Source organism: Panthera tigris, chromosome A1 (genome assembly GCF_018350195.1).
Source record: "Panthera tigris isolate Pti1 chromosome A1, P.tigris_Pti1_mat1.1, whole genome shotgun sequence".
Classification (NCBI taxonomy): Eukaryota; Metazoa; Chordata; class Mammalia; order Carnivora; family Felidae; genus Panthera; species Panthera tigris.
The window spans coordinates 93,652,206-93,667,993 of NC_056660.1; the positions used below are offsets into that span (position 1 = coordinate 93,652,206).

Below are 15,788 nucleotides of genomic sequence, written 5' to 3' on the forward strand. Positions count from 1 at the left end.
TGGGTGATACTGCCTCAGTTCACACCACAAGGGGCCTCATACACACTGGCGAGAAGGCCCAGCCCTCCAGTCCAAGTTCCTACTATGCATCACTCTCCCTCCACAGGAGATGCTCTCAGCCACCCCTAGGGCCTGGGGGTGCACACACCAGTGGCTTGACCACTTTGGGACCCTTTGAGCAGGGGACCCAGGGTATGTCTAGAAAGGAGGATATGGGCTCTGGGTGGGCAGAGGTGAAGCCAGAGGACCCAAAATAGGGCCTTCCAAAACCTAGGGGGCCTTTGTACCCAAGTCTAGGGGACACTGCACTTACGGCAAAGGTCTGCCACTCAGCAAGACTCATCAGGGCTGCCCGGCACCACACTGCAGGCATGCACCTCCACTGCCAACCCAGCCACACCTCTCTCAAAAGGCCAGGCCCAAGTGACACCATCCAGAGGCCATGCCCAAGTCACCTGTCTGCCCCAAGCCTATTCCAGGCAAGAAGAGGCCCCACCTGGGCCCCTGGGCTTCCTCCCAAGGCCACAGACAGAAGCAGAAAGGGAATCTACAAAAGACACTCAGGGTGCCTCGGGCAAAGGTGATTAATCAGATTGGCTCATTCAGTTAACCATCCGACTCTTGACTTCGGTTCAGGTCATGATCTCACTGTTTGTGACTTTGAGCCCTGTGTCAGGCTCTGCACTTGACAGCGTGAAGCCTGCTTGGGATTCTCTCTCTCTCCCTCCCTCTATCTCTCTGCCTCTCCCTCTCTCTTTGCCCTTCCCTCTCTCTCTCAAAATAAATCAACTTAAAAGAAAAAGAAAAAAAAAGAAAACCATAAGTCAGAGAAGATATATTTACAGTACTGTACTCCACCGTATTTATTGAAACAAATATGTGTAAATGGGTGATGGGCACGGAGAAGGGCACTTGCTGGGATGAGCACTAGGTGTTGTATGTAAGCGATGAATCATGGGAATCTACCCCAAAACCAAGAGCACACTGTATACCCTGTAGGTTAGCCAACCTGATAATAAATTATATTTAAAAAAAAAAGAAAGATAAGGAACAAATGGGTGTAAGTGGACCCACGAACTTCAAACCCATATCGTTCAAGGGTCAGCTGTACATTCCTACTTGTTTATGCTTAAAGTGTCTCAGACGGGTGTACAAATAATCTAATAAAAGTGGTGGCAGGGACTGGTGTGGGGGGCGGTGAGGGGGGATGTGGATGGGGGGAAATGGGGCTGGAGAAGGAGGGACACTTTCCAACAATTTCTCTGCTGCATTTCTTCCTGAAAGAAAAGTGTTACGAAAGCAAACAAAAGTGGGGACGTACTTAGCTTATGATATTACCTTGTGGATCCACAAAAGAATGAAACACGTCCACGTATTATTCAAATAATTCAATAATTGAAGAGTGATTCAGTGATACAAAGAATGTGAATATTCCTACAGTTCTATGGATAACTGTAAAAGGCAAAATGGAGAAATGCATTTCATAGTGAAACCAATAGGAAAGGAACTTGCGGTGCGGGGGAGATAAACAAAGATGCCTGGACCCCTTTTTCGAGAACACAAGCCTTTTACTCCACCCTCTTAGGGGCAAAGCTGTGTGCAAATGGGATTTTTTTTTTTTAATTTTTTTAACGTTTATTTATTTTTGAGACAGAGAGAGACAGAGCATGAACAGGGGAGGGTCAGAGAGAGAGGGAGACACAGAATCTGAAACAGGCTCCGGGCTCCGAGCTGTCAGCCCAGAGCCCGACGCGGGGCTTGAACTCACGGACCGTGAGATCATGACCTGAGCCGAAGTCGGACGCCTAACCGACCGAGCCACCCAGGCGCCCCCAAATGGGATATTTTTAAAAACATTTTTTAACACTGATTTATTTTTGAGAGACAGCATGAGCAAGAGAGAGAGAGGAGACACAGAATCCGAAGCAGGCTCCAGGCTCTGAGCTGTCAGCACAGAGCCCAATGAGGGGCTCGAACCCAGAAACTGTGAGATCATGACCTGAGCTGAAGTCAGATGCTTAACTTACTGAGCCACCCAGGCGCCTCCAAATGGGATATTTTTAAAAGAAATCGTTGGGAAATCCTGAATGGCCTGATTGATGTATGCGGTTGACTGAGACCTGGAATTTGCTTCGAGAATTTGTTTCCTTTCTTTCTCTTCCTTTCTATGTATTCCTTCGTAGTACAAACACAAGGGTTGGCATTCTTTTCTAACCTTTGGAGAAACAATGAAGCACCAGCCAAGGAGATTCTAAGAAGCCAAGAGGCATAAGAAGAAAGAATCACACAAATGCTTTAGGTGATTTCTTAAAAATTTCTTGAACATGCCCCGAAGCGTGGAATTGCAGATCTGCTAAAGAGTAAGGAAACGAGGGAAAAACACAGAGGTGAACAAAAGACCCTCATGAAAGAGAAATCAAAGCCTGTGTTCCTCCCAAAGGGAAAAGAGACTAGGAACTCCAATAATTTTTCTATTAGCTAAATACTCCCTTATAATTGCAAAATAAAGAGTTCAGGCATGTGGTTGACATTCCAAATGTATTTAAGCAAATATATTTCTAATAGGAGAAAGGCAAGAGAGATGACCTCAGTTATCTGACAAGGGTCTTCTAACACCACTTAAAACATTGTTTTAAAAGATGTGCCCTCATCTGTTAAAAATGGAAATTGAGGAGTAAAAGGGCATTTGGTGCTTTGCTCCAGAATAAGTCCTAAGTCAAGGGGGTAAAGAATGTTTTTAGAACACCACCACAGTCACAGACATGACCACCTTGATTTTCTTAGTCACAACTTGGTCCTGAAGCTTCCCCAGGATCCCATATCGGAAACAATGATTTTTTTTTAATGTCTATTTATTTTTGAGAGAGAGAGAGAGAGAGAGCGTGCGAGCAGGCAGGGGAGTGGCAGAGAGAGAGAGGAGGACAGAGGATCTAAAGTGGCTCTGTGCTGACAGCAGTGAGCTCTATGCGGGACTCAAACTCACAAACCTCGGGATCGTGAGCCAAAGTCAGATGCCCAACCAAACAAGCCACCCAGGGGCCCCTGCAAACCATGGTGTCTATCCGTTGGCACAGTGGACAAGAACTGTGGGATTCTGAGGTCCAGTGTTAGCACATAGCCCCCTTGTCTCAAAGGCATCTTACCTGGTGCGTCTACCCTTCTTCATTTCACAGAAGAAAAATGCGAGTATAGAGAAAAGTGGGGAACAAAGGTAAAGCCAGCCAGGAAATAACTCACTCAAGAGTACAGCTCCCAAAAGAAAAGGGGAGGGAGGTAGCAACTTTCTTTACCGGCACTCCTGTATGTGGGCACTTCACAAACGTCATCTGATTTAATCTCACAAGTGCTTATTGCCGACAGGTACTTTCCTCTTCCTATTTTTCATATGAGGAAACAGGTGTCAGGAGGTTAGGTACTTGCCCAATGCCACTGAGCTCCAGCAAGTGGCTCCTTTGGGAAGCTAGGCACGGAGGGAGGGGGTGCCAGGCAGTGCTGATGGCTCCTAACCTCACTTCTATTGGGGCCGACCCAATTTCACACTTGGCCTCTATTCCCTGGTGCTCAAGCTAATTTATAAGATTGCCCTACTTTTTTTTTTTTTTTTTTTTTAGACAGTGACTCTATTTGAAGGCTCTTCGTCACAAGGGCACAAACATCTTTTCTAAGTGAGTGCTGTCTCTGCTAATTCTAGAAGAGTGGAACAAGCAGGAGGGCAGTCTGTGACTCACCCCCTTTGGCTCTGTCTATGAAAATGGACCCCAGAGATTCCAAAGAAGAGAGATGATAGAAGGCATGGGTCCGGGCACTCGCCTCCAGTTGGTTGCAGACATGTGAATGTGACTTCTGTCTGACCCAGAAATAAGGCTTCTACAACTGAAATCTGTTCAGACACTCATCAGAAATATCTCTGCCTCTTTCCTCTCTCTCCCAAAGTGCTTCTGGAGCCTCAGCAGATCTCGGCTCAAATATTCCAGAACAGCCCCTCCCATTGGCAAAGGAGGACTAAAGCTGTCTAATTTTAGGGTCTGACAGTTGGCATGCAATTAAAACTGTATTTATTATGGGCTTCAGAGGAGAATAATTTATTTATGGGTAAATTAGGATCATTGCAATACAAACACGCTCCCACGGACCAGGAATTTGCTATGCTCAACCAGGGACTGTAAGAACTCTGCCATTTTTACAACATGGAGCTTACCGTCGCAAAACACGCGAAAGATCCGATGCTTCTAGACTACTTTCAGCATCAGTCCCAAATGCTGAAGCAGGATTCTAGTCAAGACTATTTTTTTTTTAACATTGGGAATGATCTGAGGTAATTGATCAAAGGAAACCATAAACAAGAACATTCTCCTTCCTGAAAAGAAAAATTATATTAGTGTTACAGTTCAGAAAAGCGAACTGAGAGTATTTTGGTTTTGATTTGCTTTAACATTTTTGCTGACCAGAAATTCAGGCTGGAATCCGTGAGTCTAATTATGCTGGCTTATTTGATGACACTGATTTGCTAAAGCAGAGAAGAGCATGCTTTATTATTTAATAATGAGAACTCAAAGAAAAAGAAATAAAAGTGCTTCCAGCAGCCTACACTCCCATTGTCCTCTTGAGAAAACAAGGTTTCTATAATATTCCTCTCTGTCGATTCAGTATTGCCTTCAGTTTCCTGTTTAAGAATCTTCCAACCTAGACTACATCGTCACCTTCACCAGCACCGTTTTACAAAAAGGTATAAAGCATAAAAATACACAACAGTACGAGTCCTTTCCAACTGCAACTCAAAAACTGTATCACAATGTTCTATGCAGGGTAAGACTTTTTTTTTTTTTTTTTTTTTTTTTTTTTTTTTTTAAGAGAGACAGAGAGTGCAAGCAGGGGAGGGGCACAGGGGGAGAGAGAAAGAACCTTAAGCAGGCTCCACACTCAGTGCAGAGCACGACTCGGGGCTCAATCCCACAACCCTGGGACCATGACCTGAGCTGGAATCACAGGTCAGACGCTTAACCGACTGAGCCACCCAGGTGCCCCATGTGTTTAACCTGTGTTTATGTTCTGATGTAGAAAAACGTCTAAAACCAAAAGCTAGGATGTACTTGCGTGCTGTTCCTTTATATCATCTATTTCCCCCAGACTGAGGACAGATTGGCAACCTGTGACTACGTTCTTGGGGTTAGTGTCTCTGCATCTTCTTTTCCTGCCCCACTCACCATGACACAGTAGCCCAGGTGTTAGTAGTTACGCGTGATTTCCAACTAGTCCCTGTGTGGTCAAAGCCATTCAGTATAAAGAGAAATGCTGAGCTGATAATTACGCCCGAGCACCCATCCTAAATGAGTACAGAGACACCCTCCCAGCTTAGGTCAGGCTTTGTCACAGATCATGTTTTGTTTTGTTTTATTTTGTTTTCATGGAAACATTCATTACTACAGGAAACGATGTCGTTCACTTATTTGCTGCCTTGTTCATTGCCTGTCTCTTCTTACTACAACAGGCTTTCTACGATGTTAGGAAACTTGTCTTTTTAATTCATTCCTGTGTCCTAACCACCTAGAAGACACTCAGACACACTGGCACATAATAGAGATTCAGTAAATGCTGAAGGAATGAATGCCCTAATGACTTTGGAAAGTACAAGCAATGGAGCTATAAGTGAATCCCTAGCGAGAGTACTCAAGGACTTTAGAATCTCCCGGATAGAAGGACTCTATCTCATAGGTCATTCAGAGTTGGCAAATTTAGGTTAGAGGACCGGACAGTAAATACTTTAGGTTTCATGGGCCGCGTGGTCTCTGCCATGGTGACTCAAGTTTGCCTTTGCAGCATGAAAGCAGCCAGAGACAGACATGTACATGAACAGGCATGCCCTGTTCCAACAAAGCTTTGTGAATGAAAATGGGCAGCACAGCAATCTGAAAAGATATCTGTACTCCTGTGTTTATTGTAGCGTTATTTACAGGAAGCAAGCTTGGAAGCAGCCTAAGTGCCCACTGATAAATGAACAGATAAAAAATATGATATACATATATATACAAATAAATATATAGTATATAAGATGTGGAATATATATATATGGATGTACACACACACACACACACACACACAATGGAATATTATTCAGCCATAAAAAAAGAATGAGATGCTGTCATTTACGACAGCATGGTTGGATCTAGAGGGTATTAGGCTAAGTGAAACAAGTCAGACAGAGAAAGACAAACGTCCTATGATTTCACTTATAAGTGGAATCCAAAAACAAACGGACTCATACATACTGAGAACAAACTGGTGGTTGCTGGAGGGGAGGCGGGTGAGGGGATGCTCGAAATAGATGAAGGGTGAGGGGGGAACGCACTTCCAGTTATAAACTAAGTAAGTCACAGAGACGAAGAGTACAAGCATAGGGAATATAGCCAATAATATTGTAATAACATATTATAAGTAGCGTGGTGACTACTTACCATGGTAAACACGGAGTAATGTATAGAATTGTAAAATCCGTATCTTGTACACCTGAAACTAATACAACTATTCGTCAACTATACTTCAACAATATAAATAAATAAATAAATAAATAAATAAATAAATGGAAGTTGAGAACCAGGAAAAAAAATAAATAATGGTCAGTGATGGGCTGAAATCTGCTGACCCCTTTCATACCCACAGCATCCCAGTGGCTTTCTAAGAACACATTTACCGAGGGCAATTAAAGGAAAATATAAGGATGTTACTCTGAAGTTTTTCATCAAGCTTAATGTTTTCAACTTAAAAAACATTTTTTTTTTCTGAGTATCTGTCCTTCTTAGTGTTTTGATCATCAAAATATTTCTTCAGATCAGGGGTGCCTGGGTCGCTCAGTCGGTTAAGCATCCGACTCTTGATTCCGGCTCAGGTCATGATCTCACAGTTCCTGTGTTCGAGCTCCACGTCGGGCCCTGTACTGATAGTGCAGAGCCTGCTTGGGATTCTCTCTCTCCCTCTCTCTCTGCCCCTCCTGCCCTCTCTCTCTCAAAATAAATAAACTTAAAAAAAAATATTTCTTCAGATCAACTATGGTGATAACAAATTCATTTTGGGTTGTTAATATTGTCAATATCCTTGGAACAACAGAAGTGAGCACCATTCATGAAGTGCCAAGGTATATTTTGGACATTCTTCCTATCCAGGCAACTCGAGCCACTGAGGACCACCACAGCACTGTCCCGTACATCCATCTCATTCTACAGCCTGGTCCTCATTTACAGTCAAGAGAGCCCTTTCTATCTCAGGTGTGCAGGAGACTTTAGAAGTGGACAGAATCCAGGGAGGGACAGAGAACTAAGCACCAGGAGAAAGCTACCCCACCCTGTGTAACTGTCTTGGCATAACTACAGTTTTTGGAAGAAAAGCAGCATCCTGAAAGGTTACCTAGGGGGCTGACACCACCCTGAGACATCTTCAGCCTGTTGGTGAAAATAGAAAAGTGAAGGACTGGGCTGTAATTATCCAGATAACTCAGATCTCAAAACAACTTTGCCTGACCACTAAGGCAAAAGGTAAGAAACAAAGACCCTTACACAATTCAAATAATTGTTTTAGTCATTTTTTGCATGTGCAGACCTATTTAAATTTTTTTTCATGTTTATTTATTTTTGAGAGAGAGAGAGAGAGACAGAATGCAAGTGGGGGAGGGGCAAAGAGAGAGGGAGGCACAGAATCCAAAGCAGGCTCCAAGCTCTGAGCCATCAGCACAGAGCCCAACATGGGGCTCGAACCCACAAACCGTAAGATCATGACCTGAGCCGAAGTCAATCGCTTAACCAACTGAGCCACCCAGGTGCCCTGAATGTGCAGACATATTTAAACCCTGGAGTCGAGGAGGATGGGGTTGAGGGTTACTTCTTCTAAGCAAAGCACAGTGGCTACTGCATGCAGCTATCAGACCCAAGCACTAATGTCAATGAAGCAACTTACCCTGAATAGGGAGAGGATTCTATTTAAACAAAATAAAGAATCACATCAGGGGTGCCTGGGTGGCTCCATTGGTTAAGCGTCCGACTCTTGATTTTTGGCTCACGTCATGATCTCATGGTTTGTGGGATCGAGCCCCATGTCAGGCTCTGCGTTGACAGCACAGAGCCTGCTTGGGATTCTTTGTCTCCTTCTTTCTCTGCCCCTCCCTTGCTTGCTCTGTCTCTCAAAATAAATAAATAAACATGAAAAAAAAAAACCTAAAAAAAATTGCATTCGCTTCTTTTTGTCTATTAAAAGATCATTAGTGTGAGATAAGAGCTGGAAACAGCATAAAAAAAGTTAGATTTAAATAAAAGTTGTTTGATGGGATAGTTCCAGGAATCAGAGACCCAAGTAAACACACCAAAATGTCAGTAGTTGTTACTTCTGGATAGTGCAATAGTAATGATGCTCATTCTTTCCAAATCTTCAAAATTATGCATACACTATGTATCTAATCCTTTTTAAAGACAGAACAATTTACTCTCAAATGATATATCAGTATATAGATATTTCTTTTTAATGCATTTAAAATGTTCACCCCTTCAGTAAATATTTACAGCTCATTAGGCACAAGATGGTATCTAAGACACAGGAGTCCAAAAAGATGCCTGAGATATGATCCTTTCCTCAAGAAGTGCACAACTGAATGAACAACATTTAGTAACAAATGATGTCATTACAAATACTACAAAAGGCATAAAGTGTTGTTAGAGGTATGTATGTTGAGAGAAACTACTCATTTTGTGAGGAAAGAAATGTGAATGCTAATGTACACACATGATTTTTTTTTTAAGAGAGAGAGAGGGAGAGAGTGTGTGGGGGGGAGGGGCAGAGAGAGAGAGATGGGGGGAGAGAGAGAGAATCTTAAGCAGACTCCCCACCCCACACGGAGCCCAACTCGGGGCTCAATCTCACAACCCTGAGATAATGACCTGAGCTGAAGCCAAGTCTTAACTGACTGAGCCACCCAAGTGCCCAGCACATGTGATTCTTGGATGCAGAAATTTGTTATTGTGAGAGGGGGTGAGCGGTTGAGGAAGAGGCGAAGGAAGCACATTGCATCAGAGGGAAGAAAAACAAAGATGTACCCACTGAGTGGTTAAAGTTTGCTGATAATCTCAGTTCAGTGGTGTCCTCAATTTCTTAATATATAACCCAGGGACCAAAAATATCACTCGTGCATATTTGTGTAACAAAGTCCTCCTTAGGATTAAAACACATCAAGAAAGTCACAACCACTGGATTTTCTAATGAAACAAATCAGGATGAACGACGTTATGTGTTGCCAGTCCATTTGGGCTGCGATCACGAAACACCACCAGGCTGGGTGGCTTATAAACAGTAGAAATTCATTCCTCACATTTCTGGAGGCTGCAAGTCCAAGGTCAAGGCATCAGCACATTCAGCATCTGGTGAGAGCCCACTTCCTGGTTGACAGACTGATGGCCGTCTTCTCCCAGTGTCCTCACTTGGCAGAAGGGATGAGCAAACTCTCTGAGGTTTCTTTACAAAGACAATAAGCCCATTCCTGAGGCTCCGCCCTCAAGACCTATCCACTTTCCAAAGTCCCCACCTCCCAATATCATCACAGTGGGGATTAGGTTTCAACATGGGAATTTTAGAGGGATACAAACATTCAGTCTATAGCGTTATGTCCTAGTATTAAAAAACCTGCTTTTTCTTTCTAATTTTTTAATGTTTGTATCTATTTTTTAGAGACAGAGAGAGACAGTGCGTGAGCCAGGTAGGGGCAGAGAGAGAGGGAGACACAGAATCCAAAGCAGGCTCGAGGCTTTGAGCTATTAGCACAGAAACCGACGCAGGGCTCGAACCCACAAACCTTGAGATCATGACCTGAGCCAAAGTCGGAGGCTTAACCGACTGAGCCACCCAGGCACCCCAAGAACTATTTCTATTAAGCATTGCACCCTTTAGAGGTTAGGACTAGCCACACGAAAATCCCCTTTCTTTCGATGAATGGGAACATTCTCTCCTAGACTTGTGGTCAATTTCCAATCAAAGATTCTTAGCAGAGTGGCGTCTACGCTGCGTTCTGAGACCTGCCTCTCCACCAACACTGGGAACACTTGTTGGCAGCCTCTGGGATGTGGTTTACATTCAGGAGATTCATTTACATGGAAATAGTTCCGTTTATCTCTTGGCTGGGTTGCAGCTTAATCCCATGAAATTACTGACTTAATATTAAGTGGAGTTTATATCTACTGACCTAAATGTAGGCTGACCGAAAAAACAAAACCAAAACAAAACAAAAAAAAAGAGGAAGCATGTTTACTGTTGGCTTCAGACATACACAGACAGGCTGATAGCCCTCAGGCTTTGACGGAAGCCAGCTTGTAGGGTCAGAGATAAGTGGTTGCAGAGAATCCCTCCTGATCCAGCTACTTGGGTGGCATTTCTGTGTCCTGGGGAGAAAAAGCCTTGTATTCTGGGACTGACAGAGCTCCCCGCAAACCCTGCTCCAGAACCGACACAGTCCTCTGTGCAGAGGGTGGTGTGGCCCGCGTTAGCATTCTTACTACACAAAGGTGGGAGCTGAGAGATAGTCAAGAATCCTGGGGAAGACTTTTGTTCAATATAAGGATGACTTTTTGGTTTACAACCTACTGGAAATGTGAACAAACCACCCCCCCCCCCAAGTGGAGTCCTAAACCTTTAGACACTTCACTTCCTGGTTCTTCTTCTTTCCCCTCTCCGTTTCCAGGGCTTATTTTCACGGGCTTTGCAATGAGCATGTGCCAGAGAATAAAGGGAGGAAGGACTGAAAGTTTCTGCGTCACCTCTGGGGATGTTTGTTTGTTCCAACCAGAATAGTTTTTGCCTTCCGTGGGCATAGGACCTCCAGGTAAGGCTGCAACCTGGTAGAACTCAGCCAATGAAGAAGCAGGGGAGGGACTTCATGCTAGGAGATACATGGTCTGCTGTGAGTGTCCCTGAGTCTGCCTGTGCAGACACCTGATCTTGTAAAAAGGTTGATTAAAGCCTCGCTTCACTGTGCTCTGGGTGTCCGCATCCCTCCTTCGACTGGGGACAGTGGGCTTATTTCTCACAATAAGCCCCCCCTAGCACTGGAAGGAGTTAAGCAGAGACTGAAAAATCAATGCTGGATGGAGAGCAGTCTGACCAGCCTCTAAGGTTCCCTTCCAGGGTTCTATGCTTCTAGCTAAAAAGTGGGCTCAAGGCGCCTGGGTGGCTCCGTGGGTTGAGCATCGGACTTCGGCTCAGGTCATGATCTCAAGGTTCGTGGGTTTGAGCCCCACGTGGGGCTCTGTGCTGACACTGTGGAGCCTGCTTGGGATTCTCAGGATTCCCCCACCACCACCCCCCATCCCTCCCCTTATCTCTCTCTCTCAGAATAAATAAACTCTCAAAAAAAAAAAAAAAAAAAAAACAGCAAAAAAAGAAGACCCTATGTCAATCACGACTCCACACTGGTGTTCCACACCTTAATTATTTCACAGGGAGCCTTGCTCACACTCACTGGGACCTTACCCGTCACGGATTGAAGCTCACACTGCCCTCCCTTCACCCCCAAGATTTCTTTTACGTGAAGTTGGTTACACAACTTGATGATCTTCCTACTTGTCCTGTCTTTCACGTCACTTACAAATTCACTTGCCTCTCTCTTCCATGGCTTTCTTAGCCTTCTGCATCTCTGTGAATATCTTGCTTAAATTGTAGGTTCTGATTTCAACCAAGGAGGCAAGAGACTTACTGTGCAAGTACCATGTTGGAGGTGTTAAAAAAAAAAAAGATAGGAAAAAGAAGAAAACAGGACACCCTCTCCTTCTTTTCCTACCCTCCCAAACGCACCCTGATCAATTTCCGTGTGTCAAACATGAGGCCAGACCCTGCTCAAGGACTCTGTCAGCCTGGCCCCCTTGGCTGGATGGGTGCCTTGTGTTTGATCTGGGCTTCCATCATTTCTCCTGATGGCAAATCACAGGTCAAAGGGCGGCACAATTTCAGTGAACCGTGAACACTTTGGAAGACAGAAAGAGCAGCATGCACTGACTATGGGCCTTCAAAAAAGTGCACAAGATGTGTAGGTGTTATTTTAAAGCATATGCAAAGAAAACGTGTAAAATGTGTACGGAAAGGAGCAGTGTGACCCTTAATGAGTATCTGTGTCACATCAAGCATCTGCCTGAGAAAGTCATGGGAACCGATTTCCCATCTAATGTCCTTTTTTTTTTTTTTTAAGTGGATGGTTAATTTTCAGAGTCCCTTGGCACATTTATTTTATTTTTAATGTTTATTTTTGAGACAGAGAGACAAAGCGCAAGTGGGGAAGGGGCTAAGAGAGAAATACACAGAATCCAAGGCAGTCTCCAGTCTCTGAGCTGTCAGCACAGAGCCCGATGCGGGGCTCAAACCCACAGACCACAAGATCATGACCTGCGCTGAAGTCAGATGCGTAACAGACTGAGCCACCCAGGCACCCCATTTCTAAGGCTTTCTTTTGCTGAATAGGCAAGCGGGAGTTTTACTAAAGCCAGGGTTTGTTACTAAAACGATACATTTTAACTGTGTCTCGGCTAGGATTCCTCCATCACAAGCCATAGAAACTAACACCAGCCAACTCAGCAAGAAAAGGGATTTCTTGAGAGGATATGGTAGCTGATACTCACAAAGAAACAGCTGAAGTACCAGGTCTCACCAGGGACAGGAATTAGGCTACTCTGGGGATCTAAGTAGTTGAAATCAAGAGGGAGTCTCTTCACGATGCCACTGAGTTTAACAGGTTCCAGTCATTTTTTTTCTCTGTACTCAATCCACAGAGACAGCATCTGATTGCCCTACTTTACTGAATGTTCGCAGAGCAGTCCCACTAAGGGCAAAACCCCGTGGAAGAAGGGTGAGTCTACCCAAGAGAATCACGAAGCTGCTACCAGAAGACAAGAACGGATGTTGTTGGGGGGTGGGGGTGGCACCAGGTGGATACTGATGGAAGGTGTTTTCAACTTACTTTGAAGTGTTAATTTGATGACAGTGACTAATTTAATACATTAAGAAAAGCCTCTTGGGGCGCCTGGGTGTCTCAGTCGGTTAAGCGTCCGACTTCAGCTCAGGTCACAATCTCACAGTTCATGAGTTCGAGCCCAGCGTCAGGCTCTGTGCTGACAGCTCAGAGCCTGGAGGCTGCTTCGGATTCTATGCCTCCCTCTCTCTCTGTCCCTCCCCCCTGCCCATGCTGTCTCTCTCTGTGTCTCTCAAAATTAAATAAACATTAAAAAAAAAAAAAGCTTCTTGCACTCTGCATTGACTTAGCCATCAGAACGCTGACTCTGCACAGGGGTTGTCTTGAATTCTCACAGGAGGGAATATTCTGTGTGCCACTGAGCGTTCACACTCCTTAGGGACACATAGGCTGCATATTGTTACTCGCCACCCCCTGGTGCACTATTGTTATTTTAGGGAGAAACAGGTACTCCAAACACGGATGGATAGACTGTCTTAACTGTTTCCTCCCCTGAGTCTCTCAATAGGCTAACATTTTTTAAGTTGGCTTTTGCATTGTGGGTTTGGTTTTTATTTTCTGTCTGAACCACTGCCATTTGCAGAGTTCATCTATTTCTGCCTTTGCATTTTTTTTTTCTTTCTTTCCTTTTAAAGATTCTGACAGCTAAGGGAATATTTGCTCTTCCCTTTGTGAGACAAAATTACCATGGTAATCTAAAAGAAAACATTGTAAAGCTTCAGTTTTTCAAATCCCATCGTTCCCTCACAAGTGCACCGGGGACTGTCAGTCACTGAGGCTGCTGTGTTTCACTGTGTGGCAGAAATGACAAGGGGCCATCAGCCAGGGTGGGTTTTGTTTTGTAACTGCTGAGGAAGTAACAAGTTGCAAAGCACTATGTTTAGAGTCCCCGAGTCGTTCCGCCCTCCCACGCATCATCCGACCCATCAGCCATCCTTCAGGAACCGCCTCTGAACTCGAGTCTGCACCCCTCTACTTCTGTCTCTGTTACCCGAGCCCTGGGGGCAGCCACCACTGTCTCTCAGCTGGACTACAGTAAGAGCCTCCTCAAGTGCTTCAGTCCCCACTCACAGCCACCCCTTCTCCTCTCCGGACGCCTGGGTGGCTCAGTCAGTTGAGGGTCCCACTCTTGGTTTCGGTTCAGGTCATGATGTCACGGTTTTGTGAGTTCGAGCCCTGCATCAGCCTCTGCACTGACAGTGTGGAACCTGCTTGGGATTCTCTCTCTGCCCCTGCCCACCCCCCTCTCTCTCTCAAAATAAATAAACCTAAAAAAAAAAAAAATCTCCCAGTCCCCACTCACAACCACCCCTTCTCCAGGTGCCTGGGTGGCTCAGTCTGTTGAGCACCTGACTCTTTATTTCAGCCCAGGTCATGATCCCATGACCGAGCCCCACATTGGCTCTGCACCTGCTTGGGATTCTCTCTCTCTCTCCCTCTGCCCCTCTCCCCAGCTTGCTCTCTCTGTCTGTCTCTCTCTCTTTCAAATAAAAAATAAAATAAAATAAAAAACCAACCACTGCTTCTCCAGGCAGCAGCCAGAGTTATCTTTCAGTAACATACTGCATATCAACTGGAGGTCAGCCCCCTCTAATGGCATCCCATCACACCCAGAATAAAATCCAAACTTACCCCAGCTGACAGCCACCAAAGCCTGATGCGATGCACCTGACAACCTGTCCCACTCCTCAGCTACGTGTCCTTGCCATTCCTTAAATAAGCAAGCCAGAGCCCTGCCTCAGGGCCTTGTCAATCTGTCTGTCTTCCTAAGGCTGGACAGCTCCCCCTTCTCTCTTCTCTCTCTCTCCCTCTCCTGTCTCAGTGCAGATGGCAGATCCTTGGAGCAGCTGTAGGGATCGATCGCCCACCCTAAACTGCCACCACGGTCCCATTCCTACTCCTTCTCCATCCCTCCACATTGCTTGTATTTTTCTCCTGCAGGACATGTATTCCTATCTGAAATTATTTTATGGAGGTCAGTCTTCCACTGGAAGGTAAGAGCCGTGACAATGGGAAATTTGTGTGCCCCTGCTGCCCCTCCTCTAACTCCTCACCCATCACACGGTAAGCTCTCCATCAAGATTGTTGGAGGAATGAATTCTCAGGAATATAATGTTGTTGTTGTTTTCCCATGAGCTATTTATTTTTTTTAATGTTTATTTTTTTTTTTTTATGAGAGACGGAGCATGAGTGAGGGAGGGGCAGAGAGAGAGAGAGAGAGATTGAGAGAGAGACAGAACCCGAAGCAGGCTCCAGGCTCCGAGCTGTCAGCACAGAGCCCAACGTGGGGCTTGAACCCACGAACCACGAGATCATGACCTGAGCCGAAGTGGGTGGCTCAACCGACCTTATACCCCCAGGGCGCCCCTCCCATGAGCTAGTTATGAACCCAGTTCTCCTAACAGGGGAGATTCCTGCAGAAGGGATGTGTGACAATGTGGTACAGTAACAGAAGCACAGTTGGAAGGGACCCTGGAGCCTCGATCGTTTCACGTGGGCTCCTCCATCGCACCACACCGCCCGGTCACTGAAAGACTGGCAGTGACTCCCTCCTGTCTGTACTTTAAAGGTCTTTGGCAGGAACGCATGGTCACTGGAGGACGTGATAGGACGCCCCTGTTCTTTAGCAGAGTTAGTAACCAGAGCTCAAGGCCGTCTGAAAAATCCGGGCCTGTGTCTTGACTGTACAGAATCTCCCCACTCTCCTCAGCTGCTGTGGCCTAATGCTGAGCCTACTAACCTCTAAAGACGGCCTGGGGTGGCGATCGGTCCTAAGTGCAACGGCGGGAAGTCTGCATTCCGA

General features: G+C 45.3%; 1 long non-coding RNA gene across 1 annotated transcript; it reads right to left on the reverse strand.

Moving 5' to 3' along the window:
* Positions 1-3,074: 3,074 nt before the first annotated feature.
* Positions 3,075-6,492, reverse strand: LOC122231236. Its single transcript, XR_006208425.1, has 3 exons — positions 6,453-6,492; positions 4,199-4,357; positions 3,075-3,374 (listed from the first exon to the last, which is right to left on the reverse strand). It is a non-coding gene; the product is annotated as an uncharacterized LOC122231236 (long non-coding RNA).
* Between the last annotated feature and the right edge of the window lie 9,296 nt (positions 6,493-15,788).